Source organism: Sphaeramia orbicularis, chromosome 16, assembly GCF_902148855.1.
Source record: "Sphaeramia orbicularis chromosome 16, fSphaOr1.1, whole genome shotgun sequence".
Lineage (NCBI taxonomy): Eukaryota > Metazoa > Chordata > Actinopteri > Kurtiformes > Apogonidae > Sphaeramia > Sphaeramia orbicularis.
Genome location: NC_043972.1, coordinates 14,297,629 through 14,313,750, shown reverse-complemented (window position 1 = coordinate 14,313,750; position 16,122 = coordinate 14,297,629). Strand labels below are relative to the sequence as shown.

The 16,122-nt window shown below is 36.6% G+C and overlaps 1 long non-coding RNA gene across 1 annotated transcript; it reads right to left on the bottom strand.

Annotated features, from left to right (window-relative positions):
* Window positions 1-11,800: 11,800 nt before the first annotated feature.
* On the bottom strand, window positions 11,801-12,447 carry LOC115434860 (uncharacterized). Its single transcript, XR_003937603.1, has 2 exons — window positions 12,351-12,447; window positions 11,801-12,154 (listed from the first exon to the last, which is right to left on the bottom strand). It is a non-coding gene; the product is annotated as an uncharacterized LOC115434860 (long non-coding RNA).
* Between the last annotated feature and the right edge of the window lie 3,675 nt (window positions 12,448-16,122).

Below are 16,122 nucleotides of genomic sequence, written 5' to 3'. Positions count from 1 at the left end.
TATTCTGTGATTATTTGACTTCAGATCATTGTAGTCTGAATGTGGAGCCTTAATGAAAATAGTTTGACTTGCCTGCAGTAGAACATTAATATTCTTGATCCTACATTAATAATAAATGGAACCAGTGAATATTTATGGATAATATCCGTCCTTTTATTTCTAAACCTCCTTTATTCGTCAGGTCCTAGTGTATGTGAACTCTCAAACCTCAGTACATTCGACCTGTTTTTATTTGTTTTATCGTGTACATATGAAATATTTCATAACTGGTACTTCTTTCAGTGTCTGAAATCCTCTCTTTTCAGTGTTTTCAATACTGTCCTTAATGTCCTTTTGTCTCAATCAGTTTGTCTTTCACTTAATTTGATGCTTAAGATTCAGTTTTATTTTTATATCGATTAATTGCTGATATTTTAATATGAATATTGACGAATGCTGGATTAACTGTTACACTTGAATTGCTGCACTCTGCTGGAAAAATGTCAGACGGTTTCAACTATAATAATAATATTAATGCTGGAGATTGAACATTGGAAATGGGGGGGGGGGGGGTGTCATATGTTTGGCATTTCACAAAGGGATGAAATATGACATTTAACTGTAACATGTTTGTAATTATTAAAAGGAAAATCATCTGCTGTAGAACCGTAATAAAACACAACCATGGAAACACATGTATAAGCATGTTTCTGATTATTTGAAAGGTGGAAATTCAACTGTTCGCACACATCACATCTAAATATACTCACGATTTATTTATCTGATGGGAGAAAGACGGAGGAAATGGAGTTTTAATGACACAAACAAAAACCAATAAACTGAATCATCAAACACAATATTCTGATTTCCACTTGTTTCCTGGAAAATGTGTTGGCAGTTAATCTTATTTTCACAGCTCATGGTTATTGTTTTTATGGTCAACGCTGTTTCAACCTGTCCGTGTTCAGCTGTTTTAGCCTCTTCGGGTTGCTGCTTTGTTCACCACCAGGGGGCGACGAACTTTAACCCATAAAGACCCACAGCGACTTTTATCTCAGTTCCCAAATTATTTTTCTTTATTTTACATTTTTCTTCAGTGATTTATCACCATTTATTATCATGTTATACTCTGTATTTTACTTTTTTCCCCTAATGATATTCATGTATTTTCTATATTCAATTCACTAACTATGTAACATGTTCATAAAAACTCAAATTATACTTAAGGGTTATTGTATCAGAAACAGAGAAAAACAAGTGTTCAGAGAACGCAAACCTCTGCCAAGCACCCCGAATGATGTGCAATTTAACACTGATATGTGTAAATGTCCACAGAGTGCACATTCCACAGTGGATGTGGACAATTTTGTGTCAGATACAAGATATTGTTATAAGCTACGGGTGGATCAAATTGGAGGCTAATCGGAGTCGTTTTGAATTTTTTATAAATTTTGGAAAATTGCTTAATGATGACAGATAGGAAAATTTGAGATTGTGTGACCTTGCTGTGACCTTGAACTTTGGCCTGCTTGGCCCAAAAGTTAATGGGTTGGTCCCAGAGCATAGGCCTATCTGTGGGTACAATTTGGTAAAGATGGTTGGAATAGTTTTCCTGTAAAGTTGCTAACAAACAAACACACACACACACAAAGTGATCACAATACCTCCTGGCAGAGGTGATGAAGAAAACAGGACTTTTTCAGCAAAGATATCATTAACTGAACATAAAAACTAGTGTCGTAAACCACTGTTGTTCGTCTTCATGGATTTTACCAGTGAATCAATGCTTGTCAATAAGATTTGGTTTTGTTTTCTTGCCCTTTTTTTTCCCCAATAGAGTTCAGTTTGTGGTTTATTTTGTTAATGTTGCTTATTATTTTGATTTCTTATTCATTTTTGTTTATTTTATTATTTACTATAGTGCCGGATGTTTCTAATGGTTTTTGCTGCTTTTTGTCATGGAGTCAGAGGTCACACTAAATACTGACTTTAACCTTTAACCCATATAGTTTTGTTTTTTGTGTGTGTCTTTTAAGGCTGCGCACAGATTTCCTGTATTTTCTTGTTGTATCTGAAGAAAAGAGACTGAGAAATAAATATGCATGTTCATGTCAACGCTGCGAAAACAACTGATCTAAAGGATGACTAAAACTTTGGCACAGTAGTGTACATATGTGTATGAAAGAGGATTAGGGCCACTGGGGAAAATAAATAAATTTAAGATCTAATATAGTTTATTATTATTATTATTATTATTAATTATTATTATTATTATTATTATGAGAAAAAAGTCAGAATTCTAACTGTTTAAATATTTTTAATTGTATTATTAAAAAGTCAGAATTCTGAGAACAAAATCAGAATTCTGACTTTTTTCTCCAAATTCTGACTTTTTTTCTTCGAATTCTGATTTTATTCTCAGTCCTGACTTTTTTGTCAGAACAATAATGAAAAAATATATTTCAAACAGTCAGAATTCTGACAAAAAAGTCTGAATTCTGACTTTTTTCTCCGAATTCTGAATTTTTTCTCCGAATTCTGACTTTAATCTCAGAATTCTGACTTTTTTCCCTCAGAATTCTGACTTTAATCTCAGGATTCTTAATTTTTTTTTGAAATATTTTTTATTATTGAGCTGTGATTTAAGTCAGAATTCTGAAGGAAAAAAAGTCAGAATTCAGACTTTATTCTCAGAATTCTTATGTTTTTCTCTGAATTCTGACTGTAATCTCAGAATTCTGACTTTTGTCCTCAGAATTCTGACTTTGATCTCAGAATTCTGACTTTTTCAAATATTTTTATTATGGTTCTGTGATTTAAGTCAGAATTCTGAGAAAAAAGTCAGAATTCAGCCTTTTTTTTCTCAGAATTCAGACTTTTTTTCTCATAATAATAATTTTTTAAAAAATATATTGGACCTTAATTTAACTTTGTTTTTTCCAGTGGCCCTAATCCTCTTCCTTATATGTGTGTATATATATTTTTGGGGTGTTTTTTTTGTAGTGGTTGATCATCTCTTCCTGCTACTTTCGTATCCTTTGACGGAGCAGCTGTAACCCACACCAGTTTCCTCTGGTATTAATAACGTCTAGTGTTTTGTAATTATATTATATACTGTGGTAAATCATAACCTTGTGTTCTTGGACCGTAACCACGGTGAACACCCGTCTGACTGATGACGCCTGCAGGACTCTGTGGCTGTGTTAATGTTCCACTGGCTGTGGCTGCAGATAGAACAGGGCTGCGTGGGGTGGGCGGAGCTAACTGATATGTGTCTGATGGAGCGCAGAAGGATGAGCTGCTCTCATATGAATGTTAAACACTGGCTTCATTGTCCTTCTGTCACCGCCGTGTAGATGGGATGAAGTAGTGTCGTGGAAATAGTGGACAGATGTGTGGAAGGGTGGTTCAAAGAGTCTGTGGGGACGGAGACACAAAGCATCTGAGACGCCGTCCTCAACGCCTGAATAAATCCATCCATCACATTTCCTTATGCCAACAGCCTTTACACAAACTCTATTTCCCTAAGTGCAGTAATTGACCCAGACTGGACTGGACTGGACTGGACTGGACTGGGTCCCATGGTTCTGAGCTGGGCAGCACCGTCTGCGTTTGGCATCAGGTCCTCTGGGCTTCATATTTCTGCTTATACTCTTATATTTTCTGACTTTTAAACCTGTGCATGCTCCACAGATAATACAGACACAAAAACAGACGATGGATTATCTGTGGAACGTCAAACTCCTGTCAGTTCAGGTTCCACATCCACACCAGTAGGATCTGAACTGGGTCAGAACCAGGAAAAGCACAACAGAATATCACATAAATAATGATAAACTTTTAGAGTGAAAAAAGTTAAATTACATTAAATAATCTCTATATCTGCAAACTATCCTTTAAAAAATGTATATATACTGTGTGTACTACTATATACTATATACAGGGTCCTGCAGGGTCTTAAAAAGTCTTAAAAGTCTTGAATTTCCAAATCTGCATTGAATCCCTGAAACTCTTTAAAGGTATTAAATCTGATCTGGTCGGTCTTCAGTTCTGTTTCCATAAACCTGTTCTCTGTGTTGTGTTTAAATGTGTTTAAATGTGTTTACATGTGTCTGTTAAATGTCCAAACTGTAAAGACAGTAACATTAGTCAACTCAGTTCCACCCGTTCAAACCCAACAATTTACATTGAAATTAGGAACAAATTATCTTTAACTTTTTAGCCCCCGCTGAGAAATGACTCTGAACAGTGGGAATCAAAGTGTTGGAGTAAATAAATACTAAAATAAATAACAAAATAAAAGTCTTAAATTTAACTTGTAGAAACCTGGTGGAACCCTGTATATACTATACTTCTGTATATTATTAAATATATACTATAGTACAATATAATATATACTATACTTCTATATGCTATTACATATACAGTATACTACACTACTATATATGATATGCTATACTATATACCATTAACTCTATATCATACTATAATTTTCTCTATATTCAACCATTTTGAAGTGATTTATCACCATTTATTATAATATTTTTCTCTGTATTTTTCATTTTTCAATGTAAATCATGTATTTTCCTATATTTAATTCATTGATAATGTAGATGTTCATGAAAACTCAAAGGTTATTATATCAGAAACAGAAAAAAACTGGGAAAAAGTGTCTTTTTCAGTCCAATATATCATTAACTGAACATAAACCCAGTGTGTCCATCCACTGTCATTGATCCAACTCCATCTGAATATGATTTAAAGCTGAGAAACTCTATTTTACACCAGTTATTTCCATGTATTCTTAGTTTTAGTGGATCCACAGGCATTAAACAGTTCCATCAGTAGGTGGGTTTGGTTGTCGGTGGATGTTTGGGTCTTTAAAGGTTAACGTCCTTTATTGTTAATCTCTTCTGTGTAGTTTTTCTGCTTTATAAATTCATTTTGTGGGTTGGATTGGACCCTCTGGGGGGCCGGTTTTGGCCCGTGGGTCGTATGTTTGACAGACGGACTGTCCTCTGTCCTGCTGTTCCTCTAATGCTGTTCTAGGAACGGATGTGAAACTGTGATGATTGGTTTTACAGCAGACGAGTGTCCATGAGCGACACCATCGGAGCATCAAGAGCGAGCGCAGAACGTGACTGGGAACGGAGAAAATATGGATTTACCTCAAATATGTTTTCTGGTTTAACAGAAATACATAAAAAATACAGTGTTTTCTGTCACTGCAGTCACTAATGTGTTCCATTAACACTAAAACACATGAGGTTAATTTAATTTCCACTCTGTTTAATATGAGTACATATGTGAATAGTCTTGTTTCCACGCTGTGCACTGACCATGACTCACCTGTTCCTTCATCAGTCTTAATTAAAAATGCGCAAACATTCATAGTCCACAGGCTGATTCCAGCTAAATGAACCACACAGACTGGGACTACATTCACACAGCTGCTCTAATGCACTGTTTGGATTTTTGGCTGAAATCAGAGTTTTTGTGTGTTCCTTCATATTCTACATTAAATGTGACTTCTATCAGTTTTGAGTCTGAACTGAATGTGACCCTGAAGTGACCCACATGCACACGTGTGCGTTTTAGTTGGTAACAGTGTCCAAGCGTCAGTTTCCACCCTACTTATAATACTATGGGGGTATGGGGGTACAGTCCATGCCCCCCCACCCCCCACGAAAGTGAAACTTTAGGCTCATTTATCTTTTCTCTACCTCCTGAAGCTTTGCACACTTTCATTTGGGGGGGGGGGTTGTGCTGTCCTATTGTATATGAAGAATAGGTCTAATGTGATGGTGAGGATTTTTTTTGTATGAAATGTTTGGTGTGGCGGCAAACACTGAGTTCTGATTCTGGCTCTGGTTCAGGTTGTGGTTCTGGTTCTTATTCTGATTCTGGTTCTGATTGCGATTCTGATTCTGCTTCTTATTCTGATTCTGATTCTAGTTCTGGTTCTAATTGCCTGATGCTCACCTGTTCTGGGGTGGTTCCTTTTCACATCATTGCCATGGGTTTTACTGATGAATCAAGGTTGTAGAAGATCATGGTGTTTCCACGGTAACTATGGAGCCTCTGAATGTCCAAATATGGTCATATCTGATGACCATGAAAAGATGAAGAATTGTATTTGACACCAATTATTGACACGTATTGATAGGATTAGTGGATCGACAGGAATTAAACAGTTTAGATCAGTAGATGGTTTAGGTTAAAGGTGGACGTTTGGGTCTTTAAGGATTAAAGGTGGACGTTTGGGTCTTTAAGGATTAAAGGTGGACGTTTGGGTCTTTAAGGGTTAAAGGTGGACGTTTGGGTCTTTAAGGGTTAAAGGTTAATGTTTGGGTCTTTAAGGGTTAAAGGTGGACCTTTGGGTCTTTAAGGGTTAAAGGTGGACCTTTGGGTCTTTAAGGGTTAAAGGTGGACCTTTGGGTCTTTAAGGGTTAACTGAACCTCGTCTTCTCAGTTTCAGAGTCGACTGAACTTCTCTCACATCATTTTAATGTTTAATTGCAGCGGCTGACTGACTCTGAAACGCTGTGATCTTTACGTCTGGGTGTTGATTCTGGCTTCACTTAAGTGTTTTTCTGCTGCTTTGAGGTGAGAATGTTTTTGTCTTTGTTCCTTTGAGAGTCTGTTCTCAGCTGAAGGTGTGATTCTAAGAACCTTACATCGCAAGAAAGGAATAAAGAAATGGGCCTCACCGACGGAAACGCACGCCTCCCCCCCCTCCCGACAGTAGAGGACAAAGGAGGATGTTTGTCAGTCATTGTCCCTCTTGGCACTTTTGCGGTGAAACAGATCCAGAAATGTGATGGAAAAGGCAGGAGCATCATTAATCCTGGAGGTGATCATTTCAGCCTGACTCTGCCTAATGCATCTCAAACTTGGCAGCTTTTATTCTGTCACCGATGCACGAACCCAGAGCTGCTTTAAACGCTGAAAAAAACATCAGCTGATATACATAACAGGCAAAGAAGACGCTGAAAGGAGGAAAAAGTAAATGAGTCCAAGCATCTGTTGACTTTAGTTTGAGTTAATGCATTATTTGATCTCATCAGACGCCCACAGACAGCGACAGGAGAAGAATCTGCACTGAGACCGTTTAGAAGAGTCGGCCTTGGTCCTGTTCAGCCGTTAAAGGCTCTTTTACGCCCGACCTTAAAGACGCAGTGTTCTGTCCGTCCTCTGCCTGCATTCTGTACATAATTCTGTCCGTTTTCTGGGAGTTTGCAGATGCGAACCCAGACAGAAAATATGGAGCAGTACCACCGGGAACCACAGGGGGCAGTGTTGAGATTTGAACAAAATAATTTCCATAAATAGTGGAACTTTTTAAAGACCGTCTGTGTGAGTTAGTGAAAAAACTACACGGAAAAAAATTGGGGGTGTTATTTACGTCAGAGAACTTAGGAAAGTATTCTCACGTAGAATTGTAAGTAAATTCTAAAAGGGTGATCATTAAGTAAACTTTCCTTGTGGATTTACGTTTATTTTACTAACAAACCTCAGGGAATTTACTGATGATTATTAATATAGTCATTGAATTTGACTTTCTCCTTCTTTGTAAGTTTGACTCAGACTCTGACAGCTTCAAACTGAAAAATGCTAATGCCCCTAAAACTAATGGCTATTCAAGTTAATTTTTTAATACTGCAACATTTTGGTAGATGGAAGTTATAGGAGAGTGAACATTATTCGCACTTCTTAGGTTCCAATACCCCACACACTTATGAAAAGGCAGTGGTTTTTACTGTCATTAAACTACACATGTATCAAACAGCCCAGACTGTGACAGCAGCACAGACTGTTCAGTCATGGTGTCAAACACAAAAAACAACAAAAAGTCTTTTTTTTTTCAGTGTACCGACATATTTACGACAACTACCCTCTTGAATATTAACATTATAACAATAATAATAATAATATATAATAATGGAGGGCAACACGGTGGTGCAGTGGTTAGCACTCATGGCTCACAGCAAGAGGGTCCTGGGTTCAATTCCAACACCAGTCAATGGGGGTGGGACCTTTCTGTGAGGAGTTTGCGTGTTCTCCTTGTGTCTGCGTGGGTTCTCTCCGGGTACTCTGGCTCCTCCCACCATCCAAAGACATGCACTGATAGGTTAACTGGTTAATCTAAATTGCCCATAGGTGTGAATGTGAGAGTGATTGATTGTCTCTATATGTTCAGCCCTGCGATGAACTGGCGAAATGTCCAGGGTGTACCCCGCCTTCGCCCCTATGTAGCTGGGATAGGCTCCAAGCGACCCCCGTGACCCTAGTGAGGATAAAGCGGGTTCAGAGAATGAATGAATATAATAATGGATTAGATTTATTTAGCGCTTTTCTATGAACGCATACTCAAAGCGTGTACAGTGGATCCATTATTCATTCACTCTCACATCCTCCCTCTGGTGGTGGTAAACTACATCTGTATCCACAGCTGTCCTGGGGCAGACTGACGGAAGCGTGGCTGCCGGTCTGCGCCTACGGCCCCTCCCACCACCACCGAACATTCATACACATTCATACACCAGTGTGAGTCGCAGCACTGGAGGCAAGGAGGGTGAAGTGTCTTGCCCAAGGACACAACAGCACATGGACAGAGCAGGAGTCAAACCGCCAACCCTTTGGTTATTGGACAACCTGTTCTACCATCTGAGCCATGGCCGCCCCAAACATTAATAAAACCTTCTCTGCCGTCGCCATGTTTATTATTACTGATTTTCTTTTTCTTCTTCTCAAAAAACTTTACTTCATGAAACAAATAGTTTCCATGTGAAACTGCATGAAAAGGTACTTTAGGTGCTATAATTGTCTAAGTTTTCTCAGGGGAGCCCCCCCCCCAAACCCCCCTTTACATGATGTGTATTCATTCATTCATTCATTCATTATCAGAACCTGCTTTATCCTCACTAGGGTCACGGGGGTCGCTTGGAGTCTATCCCAGCTACATAGGGGCGAAGGCGGGGTACACCCTGGACATGTCCCCAGTTCATCACAGGGCTGAACATATAGAGACAAACAGTCACTCTCACATTCACACCTATGGGCAATTTAGATTAACCAATTAACCTATCAGTGCATGTCTTTGGATGGTGGGAGGAAGCCGGAGTACCAGGAGAGAACCCACGCAGACACGAGGAGAACATGCAAACTCCACACAGAAAGGTCCCACCCCCCATCGACTGGTGTTGGAATCGAACCCAGGACCTTCTTGTTGGGAGGCACGAGTGCTAACCACTGCACCGCCCAATGTGTATTCAGTGCAAGGTTATTATCGTTAACAAAAACTAACGAAATGACGAAAACTAGAATTGTAAAAACATTTTTGTTAACTGAAATCAATAAAAACTATAATTATAAGAAAAAAACAATAACTAACTGAAACTGTATTGACTAAAAGGTCTTTCCGTTGCAGTTTTGCATGATATATCAATTTCACTACGTCCAATAAACCACCTCTTGCCAGCACAAAAACTTTTCATCGAAAAACAAGAGTTTTGGAAGAATTGTCATTTTTCCTTTAGACAAATTTTTATGCACAAGTTATATTCACGCAATTTGAGGGTCAATGGAAAAGACACTGTTGGCTCCAATACCAATCTATTAATGTTAGTTCAAGTCCATTTAGTGATTAATGACTTTAACTTTAATGTTCAGCTCAGTTTAAATTCTGTTTGACTATTGTTTAAACAGGGGTCAAAAAGCAGTTGGACTGATTTAGGAAAAAAAAGAGCAAAAACTAAAACTACTGGGACCAAATTCAAATACTTGTGGCTAATTTTATTCTGTTTTTTAAATTCCATTTTAGTCATTTTTTTGCATATTTTTTCATGTTATTTATTATTTTATAAATATTTTATTTGCTTATGTTCATTTTGTTGCTTACTTTGTTTATTTTTCTACATTTTGTTTATTTTATTTTTTTCTTCTTTTTCTTCTTTCTTTTGTTCAGTTTGTGTCTTATTTTGATCATGTTACTTATTTTGTTGTCTTATTCATTTTCATTCATTTTATTGATCATTTTGCCTGTTTTTGTTCATTTTCTTCTCTGTTTTTGTCTAACTGCTTCATGGAGTTCAACCAGGTGTCAAAAAGCAGTTGGACTTATTCAGAAAAAAAAAAAAAAAAGAGCCAAAACTAAAACTGCTGGAACCAAATTCAAATCCTTGTTGTTCTTCAGTGTGTTCTAGTTCAGTTCATGTTCAACATCTTAAATCTCTTATTGATTATTATCTGAATTCCATTATGATATTAGTCCTTACTGTTTTTATCCCAGACCCTGTTAGAAAAGAAAAACCTGAATCCAACATGTCCACATACTTTTGTCCACATACTGGATGACTGAGGATAACGATCAGTAACATTTTGTGGTTAGAATCACTGCTCTTACTCGTCTCAGTGTCCAAAGCATCATGGGAATCTGTTTCCTCGTATCTCAGACGGGTCTTTGGTTTGATTCGATGCCAGGAAACGTTCCTCACTCGTGTCTAATGGACCAGCCCCAGCTCCGCGGGGAACCCGGTCGGTGGGAACGCGGTTGTTATTTTCTGTCTGTTGGCCTGAGCCCACGGCGGCGGCTGAGGAGGTGAAGACTGACGGCGAAGAAAAAGGAAGAAAAGCTCCTTTTATAGAAGCCAAGCTCTCATTAGACGTGAGAACACCTTTTGTCAGACGTTCCCATTTGGTAGGAAATAGGATTTTTTTTTTCTGTTTATTTTTGTTTTAACTCATAAAGACCCAAACAGCCACTAGCATCCAAAACCATCTACTGATAAAACATGTTTAATAATCTTCTAACCATTAATCTGATCAATCCATGTCAATAATTGGTGTAAAATACAGTTCTTCATCTTTTTACAGTCATCAGATATGACCATATTTGAACGCTCAGAGGCTCCGTAGTTACCGTGGAAACACTGTCATCTTCTACAACATTGATTCACCAGTAAAACCCATGGAGTTGAATCAATGACAGTGGATGGAAATGAACAAAAATGAATAAAAAATAAGAAATAAAAATAAGAAATAATGTGGGAAAACATAAGTGAAATATTTACTAAATGTAAATAAATAAATAAATAAATAGATAAATAAATAAGCAACGAAATGACGAAAAGGAGCCAAAGTAATTAATAAAATGAACAAAAATTTTAAAAAATGAATCAACAAAATGAGTAACATAAACAAAATAAGCCACAAACTGAATACAATTGAAGAAAAAACAGAAAATGATCAAAAACAAGCATTGATTCACCAGTAAAACCCAGTGGATCAGTGACAGTGGATAAAATGAACAAAAATGAATAAAAAAAAATGTACAAAATAATAAATGATGTGACAAAAAATAAGCAAGTGATTTACTAAATGTAAAAAAAAAAGAATAAAATAAGCAACAAGATGAACGAAGAGACCCAAAGTAATTCATAAAATGGACAGAAATTAATAATAAATCAGTAATAAGTAACATTAACAAAATAAGCCACAAACTGAGTTTGACAAATGCCAGTGGATGGACACACTGGGTTTATGTTCAGTTCATGACAGATTGGACTGAAAAAGACACTGTTTATTCAGTTTTTTCTGTTTCTGATATAATAATCCTCAATTTTTCACTGATCTTTTATGAACATCTACATGATCAGTGAATTAAATATAGGAAAATACCTGATTTACATGGAGAAAAAATGTTAGAATAAATGGTGAGAAATCACTTAAGAAAGGTTAAATAGAGGGAAAACTTCATCTGCCACAAACAGCTCTGGGTCTTTAAGGGTTAAAGCAAAGCAGGAGACATTTGGAGACGTCTTGAGAGAAACCACAGTTTAATGTAATTATAGCCATAACACTGAAGACACAGTCAGAAGGCTGGATCTATTTAAACACCCAGAGATGGAGTACAGTACACGTTGTCACATGTTGCATTAAAAGCCCAGGGAGGTTAAATACACAGGAAAAGGCTCTTTTCCCAGCGTCGTACCAAGGATCTGAATTCAGGGGCACTTGTCACAGGAAACCAGATCCATAAAGACACATCAGGACCACTTTAGTCAAACACTCTGAGCACTAGAAAGATGTATCATACGACGGAATATTAAGGTCTGATAGGAAAATAAAAATACTGTCACTAGGAAAATAAAGTCGGAAAATATCCAGATAAAACCTATTATTTTATGAGAATAAAATCGAATACAAAAAGAGGCATAATTTTACGAGAATGAAGTTGTAGTATTATGAGAGTAATGTCGACATATTTCCAGAATAAAGCCATAATGTTACGAGAATAATGTTTAAAATTTAAAAACAGGCGGGAAAAATATAATTTACCAGACTAAAGTCGTAAAATATCCAGATAAAACCCATACTTTTATGAGAATAAAGTCGAATACAAAAAGAGGCATAATTTTACGAGAATGAAGTCGTAATATTATGAGAATAATGTCATCATATTTCCAGAATAAAGCCATAATGTTATGAGAATAACGTAATTTAAAAACAGGCGCAAAAATATCCTAATTTACCAGAATACAGTCGTACCCACTGGTCCCATAATGTCGAACTGGGACAGTCTGTGAGGTTCTGCTTTCATTTGGGGTTTACGCACAAAGGCCAAATACTGAGTCTATTAACCCCGCCCACCATCAACACATTAGCATTAGTGGAAGGACTTTGAAGACAGTTCGCACACGTTTGGGTTTGTTTCGTTGTAAGAACCGAGCAGACTTGGAGTAAATGACCTCTTTAGTGGAGGTGGAACTGACTGGAAGTGTTCGACTGAAGGACTAGCGCTGTAACCGGAAACTCTGTCATCAATAAGGCTTAAATTATGACTTTTTATCGCACTATTGTAAATTTATTTCCAAAATAGTATGACTATCATGTATGGGATGATGATGATCACAAAAAGGCTCATTTGAAGTCTTGGAAATGTGAGACTGCGCCGCTTCTCCAAACATGGTTGACAGACCTGACCTCTGTGCTTTACATGGAGAAGATCAGATCCAACAGGAGGAAGAATCTGAAACATTCTATAAGACGTGTCAGCCTTTTTGGACCATATGGCTCAAACCAATGAAGACCTGGGCCAGGGAAGTGGTCCGGAACATGCCACTCACCTCTGGGGTTTTTGTGGGAATTTATGTGGAATCCAGACAGTTTACTAGTGATGCAATATCATACACCTTATCATCTTGAGTTGTACGCCCTATTTTACTTTACTAAAAAAATTTTCTCTTTTTCTCTTTCTTTCTTTTTCTTATATTTATGTTTTTTTTCCTTTGTATTTCTGTAAGCTACTTGGCTGTTTTGAAAAACAATAAAAATATTGAACACAAAATAGTACGACTTTAATCTCATAAAAGAACGACATTATCTTTGTTAAATTATGAGCTTTTTTAAACTACGACTTTATTCTCAAAATGTTGCGATTTTATTCCGGTAGTGACAGATGTTTTTATTTTTCCGTCGCAGTATCAAACACAGGTACGAATAAATAAAACCTAAACACGCGAATGCTTTCATTTCTAAAACTAAAAGCACCGTATTCTCCTCTGAAACCACCATAAATATCTGAACATTCATCTGTACTGAAAAACAATAAAAAATATTGAACACAAAATAATACAACTTTAATCTCATAAAAGTACATTGTTTTTGTTAAATTATGAGTTTTTAAACTACGACTTTATTTTTTAAAATATTACGACTTTAATCTCATAAAAGTACGACATTATTTCTGATATATTATGAGTTTTTTTTAAACTACGACTTTATTCTCAAAATATTGCGACTTTGTTCTCGTAGTGACACGTTTTTATTTTTCCCATGTGGCGCTAACATGCCGTCACAGTATCAAACACAGGTACGAATAAATAAAACCTAAACACACAAATTCTTTCATTACTAAAACTAAAAGCACCGTATTCTCCTCTGAAACTACCATAAACGTCTGAACATTCATCTGTCCTTTTGTTCTTGTGCTCCTCGTATGGACGTTCTCAAACCTTTTCTGATCCGACGGTGGAACGTTCTCGTCCGTGTGTTCGGATGTGTCAGATCTGTCGCAGACGTGTCAGATCTGTGGTAGATGTGTGGCAGCGTCGTCTCTACAGTCTCCGTTTTAACGAGCAGAGGTTTCAGCTTCACCTCACACTGCCCCCCCCCCACTGTGTCCTCCTCCTGGGTGGGAGTCAGTGTTAATAAATCCCATCAGCCACTGCTCCCAAACCTGTGATCCTCTGGTTGTAAAAAGTGTGAAAGTCAAATGCGAAAAATCCACAAAAAACACAAACGTAGAGTATTAGTGAGGAGTCCGTGTCCGATGGTTTACTTTCAGTTTGTGGAGGTAAGACTGCTCTGTGGACGTTGGCACATGACATTTATATATTTATATATTTATATGAACAGCGTTGTAGTTTCCATTGAATCTTCTATTAGAGCAGGGGGGGGTCAAACATGCGGTCCGTGGGCCAAAACCGGCCAACAAAGGGTCCGATTCGGCCTATGGGGTGAATTTCCAAAGTGCAAAAACTACACAGAAGATAAAAAACTCATTTAGTTCAGGTTCCACATAGACTCCAGTAAAACAGATCAATAATAGCATATAAACCTCTAAATGCACAGGGCTGTAAGAAAATATCAGTTCTGCAATATATCGTGATATTTAATTTCACAATACTGTATCGATATTAAAAAGTACTGTATGGATATTTTTAGGTATTTATTCAAATGCAGATATGGTGGAGGTTCATTTTTGTTTTTTGTTTTTTGTTGTTTATATTTTATTTATTATTATTTAACACTGTTTTATTAAATGATGGTTATTTGAAGCATCCTAAAAGCACTTTTTACTGTCTGAGAGGCAAATGTTCCTTCCTTTGTTGGATTGAACTAAAACACTGTTCTGATGTTAGTTCTGAACTAACAGAATATGAACATTTGAACAGCATCTGAAACTGTACTGTCTGTCAAACAGAATTTAACTTTTAAGTTTTTACAGAGGAACATTTTGTGCAGCATTAGATCCTGTTGTGATCAAATAAAAGTCTGTTAAAATTTTTCGCGCATATCTCTGGTGTAAATCCATTCTGCCAGGATTTTTTTTTTATTAAACAAAAAAAGCTAAAAAAAAAAAAAAAAAATGGCCTTTTTAACAGTGTCGTGATATATTGTGACATATTGTATTGTGATCCTAGTATTGTGATTTATATCGTATTGCCAGATTTTTGTCAAAACACAGCCCTATAAATGCATACATCCTCCTGAGACCCAGCCATGCATTTTTGTCCTCTGTAGGGGACAAGAGTTTCACAGATTTACTGACAAAAACTAAACAAAAACATTGTCCACTGGAAAGGACATTCCATAAAAATTGTAAACATGCATCTGAAAAAAAACGTTGCATCATGTTGTTTCCAATAAAGGCAGTAATTGAATGTAAAAAAAAGGCCAAACTTGTACCTTTCTGGATCTCAGGATGATATAATACATACATATTGTCGGGCAGAAACCCCCTAAGTCCACTTTTGGTCCTTTTTTTTCTGTCATTAAACGTTTCTATTGGTCAGTCTTCACATTTGCCTGACGGTTTTAAAAATATTTAAAGTGTTGAAAACGCTTTGTGGCTACATCCATTAACTCCATTCATTTCCAGTTTCCTGAAAAATAACCGTTTTGGACATATGAGGTTACAACGATATGACAACTCCAAACGTTTCTTTGTTTTAGTGCAAAAGAAGTAAAATTACATGAAAATATTTAACAAACTAACCTGAACATATATGAACAACCTGAATGTTCTTAAGAAAATTAAGTAATTGTACTAATATTCTGTCTGTTATCCACTGTATGGAAGAGGATTAGGGCCACTGGAAAAAAAATTGAGGTCCAATATATTTTTTTTTAATTATTTTTCTTAGAAAAAAGTTAGAATTCTGTGATTAAAGTCAGAAATCTGAGTCGGAATTCTGACTTTTTATCTCAGAATTCTGACTTTTTTTCTCCAAATTCTGACTTTCTTCTCCAAATTCTGACTTTTTTCTCTGAATTCTGACTTTTTTTCCCTCAGAATTTAGACTTTTTTTCTCCGAATTCTGACTTTAATCTCAGAATTCTGACTTTTTCTCTCAGAAT